At 41.7% G+C, this 16,523-nt stretch overlaps 1 protein-coding gene across 4 annotated transcripts in view; it reads right to left on the bottom strand.

Annotated features, from left to right (window-relative positions):
- SUB1 (SUB1 regulator of transcription) overlaps positions 1 to 16,523 on the bottom strand; it is a 173,105-nt gene that overhangs the window by 13,669 nt on the left and 142,913 nt on the right. The window contains exon 1 of one of the 4 annotated variants that reach the window (XM_064271072.1): positions 1,173 to 1,190. The exons of the other annotated variants lie outside the window; for them this stretch is intronic. The gene's annotated coding sequence lies outside the window, so the exon portion shown is untranslated. Of the gene's footprint in view, positions 1 to 1,172; positions 1,191 to 16,523 lie in introns of those variants that run through there. 4 annotated transcript variants of the gene reach the window in all.

Genomic DNA, 16,523 nt, shown 5'->3' with positions numbered 1-16,523 from the left:
GGAGTATAACTAATAAATTATTTGATGAATGTCTACTATAGCCAAAAATAAAAATAAAGTTATTTTTATTCAACAAGCATTTATCAAGCACCCACTATGTACCAGGAATTCCATGAGGCCCTTAACCCGTCTTACTTATAACAAACACTCTCCACAGGAGGAATGATTATTCTCTCCATTTTATAAATGAGGAAACCAACAGTCAACAAGGTTAGATAAGCTGCCCAAAGTTTTACAGGGAGCGAGCCATGACTGACACCCTGCCCTGTCGGATTCACAGGCTACATACTGAAGAGAATGCAAAACTCTAGCCCACTCTTACTTGATGTAGCTTCAGTCGAAATGACCACTTTCAAAATTTAAAAATACTGTGTAATTCTTTTTCTATGACGTTCCAAAAGCAGGAAAAAATAATCTATGGGGATAGAGACCAGGTTACCCTGGCAGGTTATCACCCAGGAAGGGGCATGCGGGAACCTGCTGGTGTGATAAAAATATCTTCATGCGGGTAGTAGTTACACAGGTGTATACTCACAAAAAAATTCACTTAAGATTTGTGAGCTTTGCAGTATAGACACTTCAATAAGAAAGTTGAAAAATAAAGTAAAAAATTAAAATATCAAAATTAAATCATAAAAAGATGTAACACACTCATTCACTACTGTCCTGGCTTGGTAGCCTAGAGTTTGCACACCCAGAGCCAGTTCAGGAAGCTCCCCCATAACACTACGGCTACAGTGACCGAAGTTCCTTTAGAAGCTAACAGTGCCCTGAGGCGTGTTGGAAGACAGCCGCTCAGGATGTCTGGTTGGACTGAGCTCACACTTTAGGGTAAATAGGGCATTACAAGGTTTCCTGGACCATGGGAGCCACGGATGTGGTTCTCCCTTGAAAGCTGGGTGCTGGCTAGACAGGGACAGGGTTCAGAGCAGTGGTCGGAACCATTTGACCCACAACCTTCCCTCCCTCCCCTCCAAGATAGAAAGAGCTGCAACTCCCTTTACAGTGGTGCAGAGAACTGCCCAAAAGTCCCTTCCCAGTTCATTCATTCGATAAAACTGTATTGAGCACCTACTATATGCCAGTCGAGGAATTCAGGAATGAACAAGACAGAGGGTCAGTGTACACACATGGAGCAGACAATAAATGAGTAAAGAAATAAAAGCCATTACCTTCGAGTCGATTCTGACTCATGGTGACCCTCATGTGTGTCAGAGCAGGGCTGCGCTCCATAGAATTTTCAATGGCTAATTTTTCAGAAGTAGATCACCAGGCCTTTCTTCTGAGGCACTTTGGAGAGGACTGGAACCTCCAACCTTTGGGTTAGCAGCCAAGTGCTAAACCATTTGCACCACCCAGGGACTCCAAAGAATTAAACAGAGACAGGAATTTCAGATAAGCACTGTAAAAAAAAAAGAGAGAGAGAGAGAGGATAATGTCATAGACAGTGTTGAGGTGAGGTTAATCTAGACAGGGAAGAGATACAATGAGATACACTGAGACCTGAATGAAAAGGGATTGCCAGGCCAAGATTTGGATGCTGGGGTTCCAAGAGAGTAAGCAACAAAAGACCTTTTAGGTCCAGATGAGTCTGAAGAACAGCAAGTTGTCTTGATCCAGAACCTCATCAGGGACCAGAGCCTGCACACAGTGGGGTCCACAGTAGCTCCCCTGGCTCCGTGCCTGGGTTGCCCAAGCCCTAGGAAGTCCTGGCTCTGCAGAGCTTCAGGAACCCAACTCCAGCCTGTTCTCTAAGATCCAAGACAGTACCACTGCCTCTTCCTCCTCCTACTCTATTAAGCCAGCACCAAGGAAACCCAAATCTTTCCTCCAACTGTCTCTGTGCCCAGAGAAATGGAGCTCCATTGCCAAGGGATTTATTTTATGAAGTATTATTACACATGAGATAGTGTAAGGTTCTGTATAATTGTAAAATGAGAGCTACAACCACAAATGCTATAAAAGTCCACTAAGAGCTGGCCCTTTGTGAATTGGAATTCACTGGGAATGCTTCAAAGAGAAAGAAAGTTTTAGCTTGACCTAGAGAGATGAGAGAGAGCATTTGAGATGGAGAAAAAGGGAGACTCTCCACAAGGCATAACCACAGCATGAGTAAGGCACATTGAGAGGCTGTAGGTAGTCAATCCCACCAGAATGAAGAGCTGACATAGAGGAAAGATAGGGTGAAGCCAGGTGGTAAAGTACCCTAAATGAAGTCCAAGGAGTTTGGATTTTATCCCATGAGTAAAACAGGAGAGTAGGTGTTGAAGATATTTGAGCAAGTGTACATTTTAGGAAGAAGAGTCTAGAAGTGATATGAAGATTGGACTGAAGAAAGAAGAGCTGGAAGCTGGCAACACTGTATAGAAGGTTGCTATAATTGCCAAGGTAAGAAGCGATAAGAAATTCCTAGAATGCCACAGTGACTGTTACTTGAACCTGGCTCTGGCCCCAGCTGACCTTTCTATGGCCCATGTCTCAGTCCAATGGAGGGAGGGCCAAGAGGAGTAGGGGAAAAAAAGAGCTGTTCTTCTAAACTCAGCTGTACTAGGATCCAAGCCAATCTGCTTTGAGCCCCCTTTGCCTGTGTTGAATGCAGAGGAGAGAGAACCAAACTCCCCTCTTTGCCACTAGGCATGGTGTAACTGTGGAATTGTGAGGGCTCAAGGCAACCACCAAGAGTAAGCTCCTAGCCTCAATGAACAGCAAGAGAGGATGTGGTGCCTGGCAAGCAGAAGAAGCCACAGACCCTAAGAGAACAGCACTCGGTAGGAACAGTGCCCAGTGGTGGCCACCCGGCCCTCAGTCAATCACATTCCCTGCAGTGGGATCCCTGAGGGGTTGCCATATTGGGGAAGTTATGTGGTACAGAATCCCAAAACATGAAGGTGGAGGAATGGTAAGGGACTTGGCAAAGTAGAAGAAGGTTGAATAGGTGCCTTAAGAGGAGTATGCCAACAAGAACCTGCAGAGCCTCAGAATTGTAAACAGGCAGTGTCACAGAAGGCTAGTGAGTGTGGGGTGGGGTGAAAAAAATAGGGCAGTGGTTGAGCCTATATAAGGAGCGGTTAGATCCATGGGTCCCACCCACCCAGGCCCCATAGGATAAGAGAGGTATATATTCTCTGAGAAATTGTAGGAGAGAGTGGAGAATGTGAAGGGGCTCAGGAGCCAAGTAGAATACAGAGAACTGAATGAAACTCTGAACCGTAAATGTGAAAGCATCCCTCCTCAGACCCTTCCCCCTTCTATTTGCCATTACTAAAATTAAATGCAGCCAAAAATACAACTGAACTCTTTTCTTTTTTTAATTTTTTTGTGAGACTATTAGTCATAATGAAATTTAAAAACCTACCAGTTGCCATCAAGTTGATTCCACTTCATGGCCACCCATGTGTGTCAGAGTAGAACTGTGCTCCATAGGGTTTTCAATGGCTGAGTTTTCAGAAGGAGATAGCCAGGCCTTTCTTCTAGGCACCTAAGGGTGTACTCAAACTACCAACTTTTGGTTAGCAATCGAGGGTGTTAAGCATTTGCACCACCCAATAAAACTAAGTAGCTGTGAAAATAAACATTGACATGGCTTACTATCTCGGGCTTCTACAACTCTGTCACTCTGTCTCACACACAGCTGCCAAAGAAAACACGCAAGGTAAACCAAGTACATCTAAACTTATAGAGCATCCTCTGCGTCTCCATTCCTTCTCCCTCAGACAAAATTTTCACTCAGAATCTGTGTCATTGAGGGAACTGGGCGGTGTGTCCCCTGTAGGTTTGGGTTTCGGTTCTCAGCACCTCGGGAGGTAGAGTGCTGTTAAAGTGTGAATTTTTAGAAGCAGGGAGAAGTGAGGCTTTGCATGCAAATTTAGTTGGTTTGATTTTCTTGGGTATGATACTTTGTGGAAGTATTAGCAAAGCTTTGATCACAGGTCATGTCCATTAAATTAAAACGTAAACATATAGTTCAAAAATAATTTCTGACACTTGGGGGAAAGAGGAAGGAAACTTTTTATTAAAACAAAATAAGAATGCATTTGCTTTCAAATAATGGGAGGGAGGTGTAATTCACAGCATGTGTGTGAAGTGGAGGGGGGCAATAGCTCTTTTTATAGGAAAATCCCTAGAGGGCATTTCTGGTTGTGCAAGGACCTCCACTCCTACTCCTGGCCTTACTCTGGAAAAACTGGATCACACAGAAAAAAAAGAAGTTGTCAACAACTGATTCTGATCACAGTGACCCCTAGGTGTGTGTTAGAGAAGAATTGTACTCCATGAGGTTTACACAGGCTGATTTTTCAGGAGTACGTCACCAAGCCTTTCGTCTGAGGCTCCTAGGTGGACTCAAAGAGGAAACTAAATAAATAAACTGAAATTAAAGAATCTGTAGGTAGCCCAGAAAGTGGGGGAGTTTTGAGAGCAGGGATGAGAAGAGAAAGAATGAGGGAAACAGTTCAGTAACTGTGGAAGACCAAAGCTAATGGAGATAGCCAGTGTCAATGAGCGAAAATCTCATACTGTGTTAGGAGTGAAAGGAAAGGAGTTTTATCAAGGAATAGAACAGCTATATCAGGGCAGCACTAGGTAAAAATACAAAGCGCTCCAACTCATCGGGAAAAAGGGGTAAGCCTTTCTACAGCAAAGTGGGGAAGGAATACGTGATCATAGTCACAAAATGGGTGTGTGATCACAGTCACAAGGTGCTCACATGATCACAGTCTTTCTTAACATCAGTAATCCTATTTTAAACATATATTTATCCTGGGTCATGCTGTATAAGCATTCTGAATAAACATCTCCTACAAGCATTTCTTGAACTTCCACAGATCACGTAATTGCGTTATCTTCATTTAAAGTTTTACAAGGTTGTCACATTTATTTTAAGACAGAAGCAGAAGCTGGGGACAAAATGGAATTTGATTCAAACCTGAGTTAGCCATTTTGTCGTGCCGAATGCCTCAGTTTTAGGGTGCTCTCACACACCAGTGAGAAATTCCTGGAGACATGAACTGGCTGGGGGACTTTTTAACTGGTTCCCTGTGATGCACTGTGCTGTTAACACCCTCCATCCACCATTCCTTCCAAACCATCAGACCTTCAGAAAAAGACTGTGTGTGATGGTTAGTGTTGTGTGTCAACTTGGCTAGGCTATGTTGTTGTCAATTCTAACTCATAGCGATGCTTCAGGACAGAGTAGAACTGCCCCCGTAGGATTTCCTAGGCTGAAATAGTTACAGGAGCAGATTACCAGGTCTTTTCTCCCTCAAAGCAGCTGATGGGTTTGAACCACCAACCTTTTGGTTAGCAGCCAAGTGCTTAACCATTGCAACACCAGGGCTCCTTGGCTAGGCTATTGCTGTTGTTATGTGCCATTCTTTTGGCAGTCCATGGTATGTATGTTCAATACTCTTGAGCAATACCATAATTCAAAGTCATCAATTCTTCTTCAGTCTTCCTTATTCTTTGTCCAGCTTTCACATGCAATGTATGGCTAGGCTATAAAAAAAAAAAAAAAATTTTTTTTTTTTTTTTTAGTACCCAGTTATTTAATCAAAAACTAATCTAGGTACTTTGTTGATATCTTTAACATCTACCATAAATTGACTCTAAATAAAGTAGATTACCCTCAATAATGTGGGTAGGCCTCATTCAATCAGTTGAAGGTCTTAAGAGTAAAACTGGTATTTCCTAGAGAAGTAGGAATTCTGCCTGAGTTTCCAGCCTGCTGACACGCCTATTAATTTAATAATTGCCAGCCCCACAGTTGAATGAGCCAAACTTTTAGAATAGGAGGTGATACAGAGATAGAGATAGGGATAAGAGCTATAGCTATAGCTTCTATTGCTCCTGTTTTTCTGTCAAACTCTGACTGATACAGACTGTTGTTCATGTAGCAGGGTATTATTTTGCATTGTTAACCAATGTGATTTTTGTTCCTAGAACTTTCTGCTTTCTGAACCTTATCCCTTTCCCCCATTTCCAATTTTCTCAGCTACCACATTCCACTAGAAGGAACAGGATGTTACAGCAGAACAAAGAGGTCAGATTCTTGGCATTTGACCTTTAAAATCTTAGGACTCTAGGCATAAATTATAGATTTAAAGTAATAGGTGATTAGTCAAAACTAGTTCTTCCTATATACTATTGTTGTTGGGTGCCATTGAGTCAATTCCAACTTATAGTGATCCCATATGATTTTCAGTAGAGCTGCCCTGTAGAGTTTTCTAGGCTGTAATCTTTACAGAAGCAGATTGCCAGTTCTTTCTCCAGAAGAGCTGCTGGGTGAGTATAAACCAGCAACCTTTCAGTTAGCAGCGGCGCACTTAATCGTTCCACTACCAGGGTTCCTCCCCCTATATATTACCTTATCAAAAAGAAAAACCCACGAGATAAATATTCTCAGGACTGGGGAGAGGAAGAGTCAGAGGGAAAAAAGGAGATATCTTGAGTGTCCTTGAGAAGTAACTCTGCCCCTGTCCCCAGGCTAGCCCGGGGGAAGGAAGAAACAATCAAATCCACAGATAGTTTGGGGATCTGACAGCAAAGCCAACTGGTGCCTTCCTTCTTAGGTTAGCAGTCTCGCCGAGCTCCTCCACACCACAGGGTGTGGGTGGAGTCAAGATGTCCATGGGGTATATCAAGTCTGGTAGGCCCAAGGTAGCCTCACCAAGACCCGGGAATCCTCAGATTGGTGCAGGATAGGGGTGACGGCTTTCCTGGTTGGCCAAGAGTGGCATAGATATGGCCCCAATACCCAGCAGATCTTGCAGTGACAGCAGGCAGATTTTATCAGCCATGACCTGCATAGAGTGGGCGGGGCAAAGGACACCTCAAAACGTACCAGCATGAAGAAATGGGAAGGACAAGAACAAGACAGGATGTCATGTGAACTCTTGGTAAACAGTGACATGGACAGATGGTTAAAATAGCTGAGACCCCCCCATCATGCATGGTGCTGGGACACCATGTAAGCCCACTCCACCCCTGCCCAGAATTTAGAAGGGGAGAAAGAGAGAAGGGTAGAAATTATGAGTTTAACCTGAATATTGGCTAAGATTAAATTTCTGCCACCAGATAGAATGTGGATTGTTAAATGCAATCATGGAAAAATCAAAGAAGTCATGTTTCTCCCCAACCTGAGTTTGTGACATATCTGCACATATAAAACCACCATATAGAAGAAAAGGAAACAAGAAATAAAGTAAGAAGAGCCAGCAAGATGAGAATTCAGCAGCCACTGGTTTAGTATTCAGGCTAAAACAGGGAAGTAGACAGAATGATTAAAACCCAAAACCCAGGGATGACTAGAACAGCATAACTTCCTCCAGAAATTTTCAGATCTTAGGGAGAATCTGGAGGTCCCACAGCACATGAAATGGTAGCACCAACAATTCCATTTGGGATATTAAAGTACTGAATGTTTAGAAGTCTCAGGGACACCTAGGATGGAGCCATCTGGATCATACATGTAAAAGGGGAAATAAGTGAAAGGAGCCCTGGGCACCCCTCCACTGCAGAGATCCTGAAGAGTGGGAAAGGAGAAGGGTACAATGTGATAGGGGGAGGCATACCATCTCTCTTCACAGGGTGTGAGTTATATCCCTCAGATGCACTGAAGTGAGAAAAAGTAGAGGGACAAAAAAGCTTGCTTCCCAGGCTTTGAAGAAGGTGGGAACAGTAATTTCCAACTCTCCTTTTCTTATCCTGCTAACACTATGAAGAGTTAGACCTAGAGACAGAGAAGGATGGAACCGGCAAATATGTTCACCTGGTGTTATGTAGGCCTGGTGTTTCAGTTTATTAGTGTTGCTATAACAGAAATAACACAGGTGAGTGGCTTTAACAAACAGAAATTTATTTTCTGACACTTTAGAAGGATAAGTCTGAAATCAGGGCACCGGCTCTAGGGGAAGACTTTCTCTGTCAGCTCTAGGGCAAGTTCCTTGTCTCTTTTCAGCCTCTCTTCCCCCTTTCCTTGACGATATTTACTTGGTGTGGCATCTATCTTCCTTGCTTCTGTGCCTAATCTGCTGTTTATATCTCAAAAGTGACTAGCTTACACATGTATTCACGCATGTAATAAAGCGCATAGGAGGCACGGTCACAGATACCTCCCAGACATAGCCAAACACCTCATAGGATTGGTTTATAGGATTTGAAGGCTTAGGACCATAGCCTCAGGGACATCTCCGTTAATTAATACAAAGTGGTCTATAAAGTTTATGTTCTATGTCCTAGTTTGGTGAGTAGTGTCTGAGGTCTTAAAAGCTTGCAAGTAGCCATCTAAGATACAACTATTGGTCTCTACTCGTCTGGAACAAAAGAAAAAGAAGGAAACCAAAGATTCAAAGAAGAAACTAGTCTAAAAGACCAATGGTCTACATGAACCATGGCCTCACCTATACAGAGACAAGAAGAACTAGATGGTGCCTGGCTACCACTACTGACCATTCTGACCAGGGGCCTCAATAGATGGTCCCAGATAGGATGGGAGAAAATTGTAGAACAAAACTCAAAATCTTTTTTACAAAGGCCAAACTTACTGAACCAGCAGAGACCTGGGAAACTCCCAAAACTATCACTCTGAGAGAACCTTTAAACTTTGAACTAAAACTACTCCCAAAGGTCACCTTTCAACTAAATAACAGATTGGCTCATAAAATAACAATATTGCCCGTGGGTACTATGCTTCTTTTATATTTATAAAAAAAAAAAAATCATCTATCTGAGATCAAATAGTCAATATTTGCCCTAAAGCAAAGATGAGAAGGTTGGGAGGGAAGAGCAAGGAAACAAGAATAATAGAACCAGAACAACTAAAATAGAAATAATGAGAATGCTGACACAATGTGGAAAATGTAAATGATGTTACTGAACAGTTTTTTTTTTTTTTTTTAGAAACTGTTAAATGGGAACCTAATTTGCTATGTAAACTTTCACCAAAAACTCGGTAAAATATATATATATTTTTAGAAGTGATTGGCTTAACACACACTCTACACTGATATGGCCTCATTGACATAACAAGAAAACTTTATTCCTAAATGGGATTACATCCACGCGTACAGTGGATAGGACTCCAAGACATTTGAGGCAACAAATTCAATTCATAACACCTGGTTTCAATGGACCACAACACAGGGATCAGAGAGCCAAAAGCAAGCGAAAGGAACCAAAAAAAAAAAAAAAAAAAAAACCCACTGCCATGGAAGTGAAAGGAAAGAGAGCAAAATTCCTCTGTCTGCAGATGTAGGCAATGCTGGTCATTTGGAGACCCAAAGGAAAAATTTGACATGGGTAGAAGGGAGTGAAGGAAGGACTGTACTTACTCCCCAGTGGGCAGAGCTATGACCCAGGAACTAAAATTTTCTTCCACCAAAGAAGCTGCTAGGGCCCTTGTATTTATCTCTATTCCCAGGAATTAACTTTCAAAGTACGACATAAAAAAGTTTAATCATTTGTACTTCCGAAAGGTGAATACTCCTTCTGAGTCAAATAATTATAAATAAACATGAAGTCTATGTAAGGTCATATGCAATAAATAAGGAACAGGAATATACTTAAGGAAGCCATTTAAATACAAACTGCTGAGCATTTTCCCCTAGGGTGACTGTTCTGAACTTGGTAGTAGAGCTATTCTTAGATTCAACTTTCATTTGAAATGCTGTCACTTTTTATAGAAGAATGCGTTTTATAATGGCAAAAAAAAAAAATGCCATTTTTAATAGTTGAACAACATAACTCCTTTTATTATCTATATTTCGCTTATCTAATATACTGTCAAATAGTGTAATTAGTTTCTAGTAAATATACCACAACTTACACACAAATGAGTGTTTTCCCCTTCAAAAGGCATCTTCTTGGAAGCTATATTAATCATCACAAGGACTCTGTCATTGGTCAAAGTTAGATTTTAGAACTGCACGTTGAGAATGTCTGTCAGAGGTGAGACACAGTCTTTTATATGTCACTAGTGACAGGAAAAGGATCCTTGGTGGTGCAGTGGTTAAGTGCTTGGCTGCAAACTGAAAGGTCAGTGGTTCGAACCCACCAGCTGCTGTACCGGAGAAAGATGTAGCAGCCTGCTTCCTTAAAGATTCCAGTCTTAGCAACCCTATGGGGCAGTTCTACTCTGTCCTGTAGGGTCAATATGAGTCTGAGTACATAATCAGTAATATGAATAATTAAAACATCTATAAAATGATAACCTCATATGGATCATTAATTGGCCCTGGTAACAATGGGAGTGATAGGAAATCATCAGCTTTTAAGGTCTGTTTCTATTTCTAAAGAGCAAACAAATTTCCAAGATCCATAATCAGTAATAGAATAATTAAAACATCTATAAAATGATAACCTTATATGGATCATTAATTGGCCCTGGTGACAATTGAAAAAAAAAATGTTGAGTGCAAATGGTGGAATCTTGGTCTGAACAAGTACGTAGCTTCCAAAGGAGGCTACTAGGGAGGATGGTCCATTAAATGTCGTATTGCTTAGGTAAACTTTTTTGGGGTGCTTAGTACTTGTGCATCCTAGGCTGCTATGCTTGTGATAGTAAATGGAGGCAATATGAAAAATTCCATCCTCTTTAGCTGGGCTGCAATGCTAGGGTTTGCCTGGCTGGTTGACCATCACTCCCCTAGCAAGACTGCCCACAAGCACAGCATGAGCTGTATCAGCCAACAGATTAGGTACAGTGATTGAACAGACATTCAAATACTGTCATGGCCTTCTGTGGGAACGAGAACTCAATCCACCAAAAGTCCTGCAAAGCCACTCTGCCAGAGACTGCAGGACTGAGCGATACCTCTGTTGAGAAACACAAACCATCTCCTGAATAGTGGAGTTCAGAGTGGCTACTTAGGATACTGGAATTCAGGATGGCTACTTGAATCCTGGTGGAGCAGTGGTTAAGAGCTTGACTGCTAGCCAAAAGGTCAGCAGTTCAAATCCACCAGCCACTCCTCAGAAACCCTACGGGGCGGTTCTACTCTGGCCTGTAGTGTCGCTATGAGTCAGAATCGACTCAACCCCAACGGGTTTGGTTTCGTTTCGGTATATAGGGTATTCTGGATCATCAGAGAAACCAGCAGTTCAGAGTTAAGAATCACAATGCCACTTTTTCCTACATTCTGGACAGTGGTCTTTTCTTACCACTGAATCTTCAGTAAATAAATGTCTTTGTTGTTTGAAAGCTGTCATCTTATTACTTTCGGTTTCCAAAAATTTAACTGTGATTAATGAACCAAGAGAGGTGTACAGATCCTAGTGTCTCTGTTTTAAAAAGGCCTACCTTTCAGTAACATCTTACGTGGCACATCCGTGTTGCCTAATAACTTCGGCTAAATCGTCAAGGCTTAGACTGCAAGAATCAGACCGTTTCATTCTTTTACAGTAGCTCCGAGGCTATGTCTTTATATCCCCAAATATGCCAATGCTGAATTCAGAAACTTGTGTAGAAGTGCATCTAATTGAGTCAGTCTAGGACACAGCACCAAACAAGAGGAAGAGACCTACAGTGGGACGTAGCAAGGTTAAGGAATCAGCACCATCATCTTTCTTATTGCTTTTTGATGAGAACCATGAATATGTAATTTTCCTTTATCCTATTTAAAAGGCTGCTTTGAGAGATAATGTCTCCTCCCCAAATATTGGGTTTGTTTTTATTTATTTATTTTTTTTATTTACTCTCTAAAAAAACTTTAACTGTTATACTTGGTAAGCAAATTCCTCAACAATTCCCTCTGATTATACTCTGCCAGTTCAGTTTTCCGCTTTCCCTTGTTTTGTCACTTGCTCAAAATTTGCAGAAATTTCTAGAGATGCCTTAGCACATTAGATTCCACTACAATATATTCTCAGATTATTAATTTATTTGATCTGAAGACATAGATTTTTTTTTTAATGAGACTTTTCTCCTGTAAATTTGAATAGTTCTTTCGGAAAGTTTTCTACTAAAATTTTCCATTTTATATACTCTGTTGCAATTCTAATCCTCACAACTGGACCAATAATCAACATCATGATAAATGGAAAAAACATTGAAGTTGTCAAGGATTTCACTTTACTTGGATCCACAATCCACACCCATAGAAGCAGCAGTCAAGAAATCAAATGACGCGTTGCATTGGGCAAATCTGCTGCTGCTGCAAAAAAGACCTCTTTAAAGTGTTAAAAAGCAAAGACGTCACCTTGACGACTAAGGTGCGCCTGACCCATGCCACCGTATTTTCAATCGCATTATATGCATGCAAAAACTGGACAATGAATAAGGAAGACCAAAGAAGAATTGACGCCTTTGAACTGCAGTGGTGGTGAAGAATATTGAATATACCACGGACTGCCAAAAGAATGAACAAACCTGTCTTGGAAGAAACACAACCAGAATGCTCCTTAGAAGCAAGGATGGTGAGACTATGTCTTACACACTTTAGACGTGTTATCAGGAGGGATCAGTCCCTGGAGAAGGATATCATGCTTGGTAAAGTAGGGGGTCAGCAAAAAGAGGAAGACCCTGAACGAGATGGATTGACACAGCGGCTGCAACAATGGGCTCAAGCATAATAATTGTGAGGATGACGCAGAACTGAGCAGTGTTTCATTTCTGTAGTACATAGGGTCGCTATGAGTCAGAACTGACTCAACAGCACCTAACAACTGCAACAATAACATAGCAATTCATATTTCTTTCACTCGTTAATGTGTTTTTTGTTAATTCTTTAGTATTATGACCCGAGGTTCATCTAAGAGGCTGAATTAGGAGGCTGAAAAAGTATGAATGCCTCTTTGTCAACTTTACACAGAAAATGGAGATTACTTCTTTATGACATAATAACAAAGAACTTCTGCTAAGTCCAAGCAGAACCCTAGATGTACAGGAAGGAACATATTCCACTGTGGTTTGAGAGAGAAAGCAGATAGAACCAGAGACTCAGTTACCAACGGTAATTCTCCAAAAAGGAGTGGTAGATCAGGCTTTGCAAAGATACCCTTAGAGAATATATAGCCAGACCTTCTCCCACAAGCATTAGCCCTTCTGAGCTAGAGAATCAATCAACTAATAAACCAACTTAATACATACTATGTGCAAGTCTTTGAGCCTGATTCTTGAGACAGAGATATCTGAGTAGGGAGTTGGCATCATCTACAGAGCACCTACTATGTGCCAGGCATGTTACACACGTTATCTTATTGAGAGTTCACATCATCCTTGGAAGGGAGGTATTTTATGCCCATTTTACAAAGGAAGAAATTGTAGCTAGGCCAAGGAGTTACCCAAGGTCACAAAGCTAGCAGGTGATGGTGCTAGTGTGTAATTTCAGTTGTCCTCTTCCCAGATATCAAAAATAACCCATGTTGTTGTTATCGTTTGTGCTGTTGAGTCAATTCTGACTCATAGAGACTCTCAGCCCAGGCTATAGCTAGGAGGGTTTTTGTTCCCCTGATTCCCAAACCTATTCCAGGCTGCCCAAGAATTCAAGCTGAATTCAAGCTAAGAGTTAAAGGTGTTCAAACTCGGCAATATCCAATTCCTCGGCGAGCTGATACATGGGCAGCCTCACAGAGTGATGGAAAAGCTGAGCCTAGAGACTGTAACAGGACAAGGGCAAGTCGTTTTACCTCTCTTGTCTCAATTTCCTGAACCGTCAGAGGCTGGACTAAATATTCCATACGGTCCCAGACAACTGTGTAACTAATTGGCTGGACCTATTACTGACTGTTTTTATTTTTACTTTTGTTTCTTTGCATGGCGGGTGAGCTTTATCTTTACTGTTTACTTTTTTTAAAAATTGCCGTTGGATTGGTCATCTACACATTAAATTTTTTTTTCTGTTCAATTTTCAAACATCATAGTTAAAGAGACAATTTCAATGTGTTGCACGGTATATCTCTGCTCCTTCTGAGCTGACAGCAGCTCACGCTTGTAATGAAGGACACAAGCCCCAGTAGTGCCCTTGTGGTCACAGCAGGTGCAGAAGAGAGCTGGGCTGTTTCCAATTAAGAGCAATGAACCATCCCCCAAATAAGTATAGAACAGTGATGAGCCATTTGAAACCATCAACAGTGCAAACTAACATAAATACTAATACAAAGTGGGGTGTTTTGCAGAATGACCTTCCTTTAAGAATGCAAAAGAGGCAAAAATACAACTGCTTCTACAGCGGTGACTCTGAGCTGAATTAAGCAAACGCCCTTAGTGACACATCCTGTCCCACCTGACAGGTGTGGAGAGCAGGCATTCTTGGCTAAAAAGAAGAACTTGGGTGTTTTCACTTTGACTGGCCCTTCTTTGTGTGTGTCCCAAAGAGTGCAGTTTCTAAAACACAGAAGATTATAACAATCAAGCAGCTTTCCAGGCACCCCCCTGAACACTGATTCAGTATCTTCTCTTCCAGCTATATAATGTTTTAGTTTCATGAGCTGCAGTGACCGTCAGTGGGGAGGGTAAAAAGTCAACAGATATGAGAAGAATCTGGAAAACAGGAGCTCTTCCTTCCAAACTCTTTCATAAATTCTCGCCAAGTGGGGGAAATTTCCACGTTCTGTCAACATCGTGATAGCTTCCTTATGTCATTTTAAGTTCACGGCCAGCATTGTTATTGGCATTATTGTTATTATTTTTGTCTTTTTATTATTCTGATGTGAGAGAATCTGCTGAGCTTAAATGTGGGATGTCCAAGCCCATCTGTCAGTTTGTCTGAACTTTGGCTTTCTGGCTGTTGCTGTGATGCTGGAAACTATGCCAGTGGTATTTCAAATACCATCTGGGTCACCCTTAGTGGACAGTTTCAGCAGAGCTTTGAAACTAAGACAGACTAGGAAGAAAGACCAGTTGACGTACTTCTGAAAATTAGCCAATGAAAACCTTATAGATCACAACAGAACATTGTCCAACTTGCTTGCTTTGGACATGTCATCAGGAGTAATCAATCGATGGAGGAAGACATCACTTGTGACATAATAGAAGGCCAGTGAGGGTAAGGGAGACCCTCAGCGAGATGAATTGGCACAATAAATTGGCACAGGACTCGAACGGGCTAGCGCACCGGACTGAACAACATCTCCTTCTGTTGCACATAAGGTTGCCATGAGTTGCAGTCAGCTCCACAGCAGCCATCTATCTATCCATACACTTATATGGGTAGACAGATACACACACACACACACACACACACACTCCATTAGGTTGTCAGTTCTTATTGAATAAACAAGGAATATTTCTTTAATTACAACTACAGGAGATGGCTATTAATTTAAAAAACACTGAGCAAGTATTAGGAGCTCTGGTGGTGCAGTGGTTAAAGCACTTGGCTGCTAAGTAAAAGGTCAGCGGTTCAACCCATCAGCTGCTCTATGAGCAAGGTACTGTGGCAGCCATTCTAAGACAAAGATTAATTATTCAAAAAATAATTAAAGTGGCTCCAGTTGGGTATGGAATTTCTTTTCGGGGTGATGAAAGTGTTCTGGAATTAGATGGTGGTAACGGCTGCACAACTTTGTAAATATACTAAAAACCACTGAATTGCATATTTTAAAAGGGTAAATTTTATGGTATGTGAATTATATCCCTATTTTAAAAGAAGACAATCCAAGTGGCTAGTATGTGCCTGAGGTACTGTGCTAGGTAAAAGGTACCGGGTAACAAATAGCCACCCTTCTGACCCACTCCCTATGTGTCATATGCCCTGTGCCGAGTCCTTTCCTTGCATCTTCCTATTTAATCTTTACAGCCTCCCTAGAGTCCAGGATTACGGGTCTCCCCATCTTACAGCTGAGGAAACAGAGTCCCTTGCTCAAAATCACAGAGTTAAAATTAGGTTGAATTATATGAAGCAGCCATTTTGTTGGCAATGTTTGTGTTTAAATGTCAGTAACTTCTTATAGTTCAACCTCGATAGTGCTCACTTCCACACACATACACTAAACGTGCTAATAAAGGAGCCCTGGTGCACCATAGTTAAGGGGTCAGCTGCTAACCGAAAGGCTGGTGGTTCAAACCCACCAGCGGCTCCATGGGAGAAAGACCTGGCAGTCTGCTCCAGTAAAGATTAAAAAAAAAAAAACAAAAAAACCCTACTGCCTTGAAAATCCTATGGGGCAGTTCTACTCTGTCCTGTAGAATTGCTATGAGTCAGAATTGATTCGACAGCAATGCGTCAACCTAATAAGTAGCTGTATCACTCCGAATTCATAGCTGCATAGATGAGAAAACTACTCTAGCCAGATTGGGCAGCAAAGGAGAGCCATCGGACTGTACGAGCGTAGGTCCCTGAATGATCATATCAACCTAAGAGGACTTTACCGGAGCAAGAAATCAGCTGCTATTGTGGGATGCCACAGAGAATTTGCTTTTATCTGTTATAGCACCTAGCATCGCTTGTTGTTGCTTGTTGTTAGGTCCTGTTGAGTTGGTTCTGACTCATAGAGACCCTGTGTACAACAAAAGGAAACACCATCCAGTCCTGCGCCATCCTCACAATGGTTCCTACACGTGAGCTCATTGTTGCAGCCACTGTACCAAT

The sequence above is a fragment of the Loxodonta africana genome, chromosome 2, assembly GCF_030014295.1.
Source record: "Loxodonta africana isolate mLoxAfr1 chromosome 2, mLoxAfr1.hap2, whole genome shotgun sequence".
NCBI lineage: Eukaryota > Metazoa > Chordata > Mammalia > Proboscidea > Elephantidae > Loxodonta > Loxodonta africana.
This window is presented reverse-complemented; position numbering and strand designations above follow the sequence as displayed.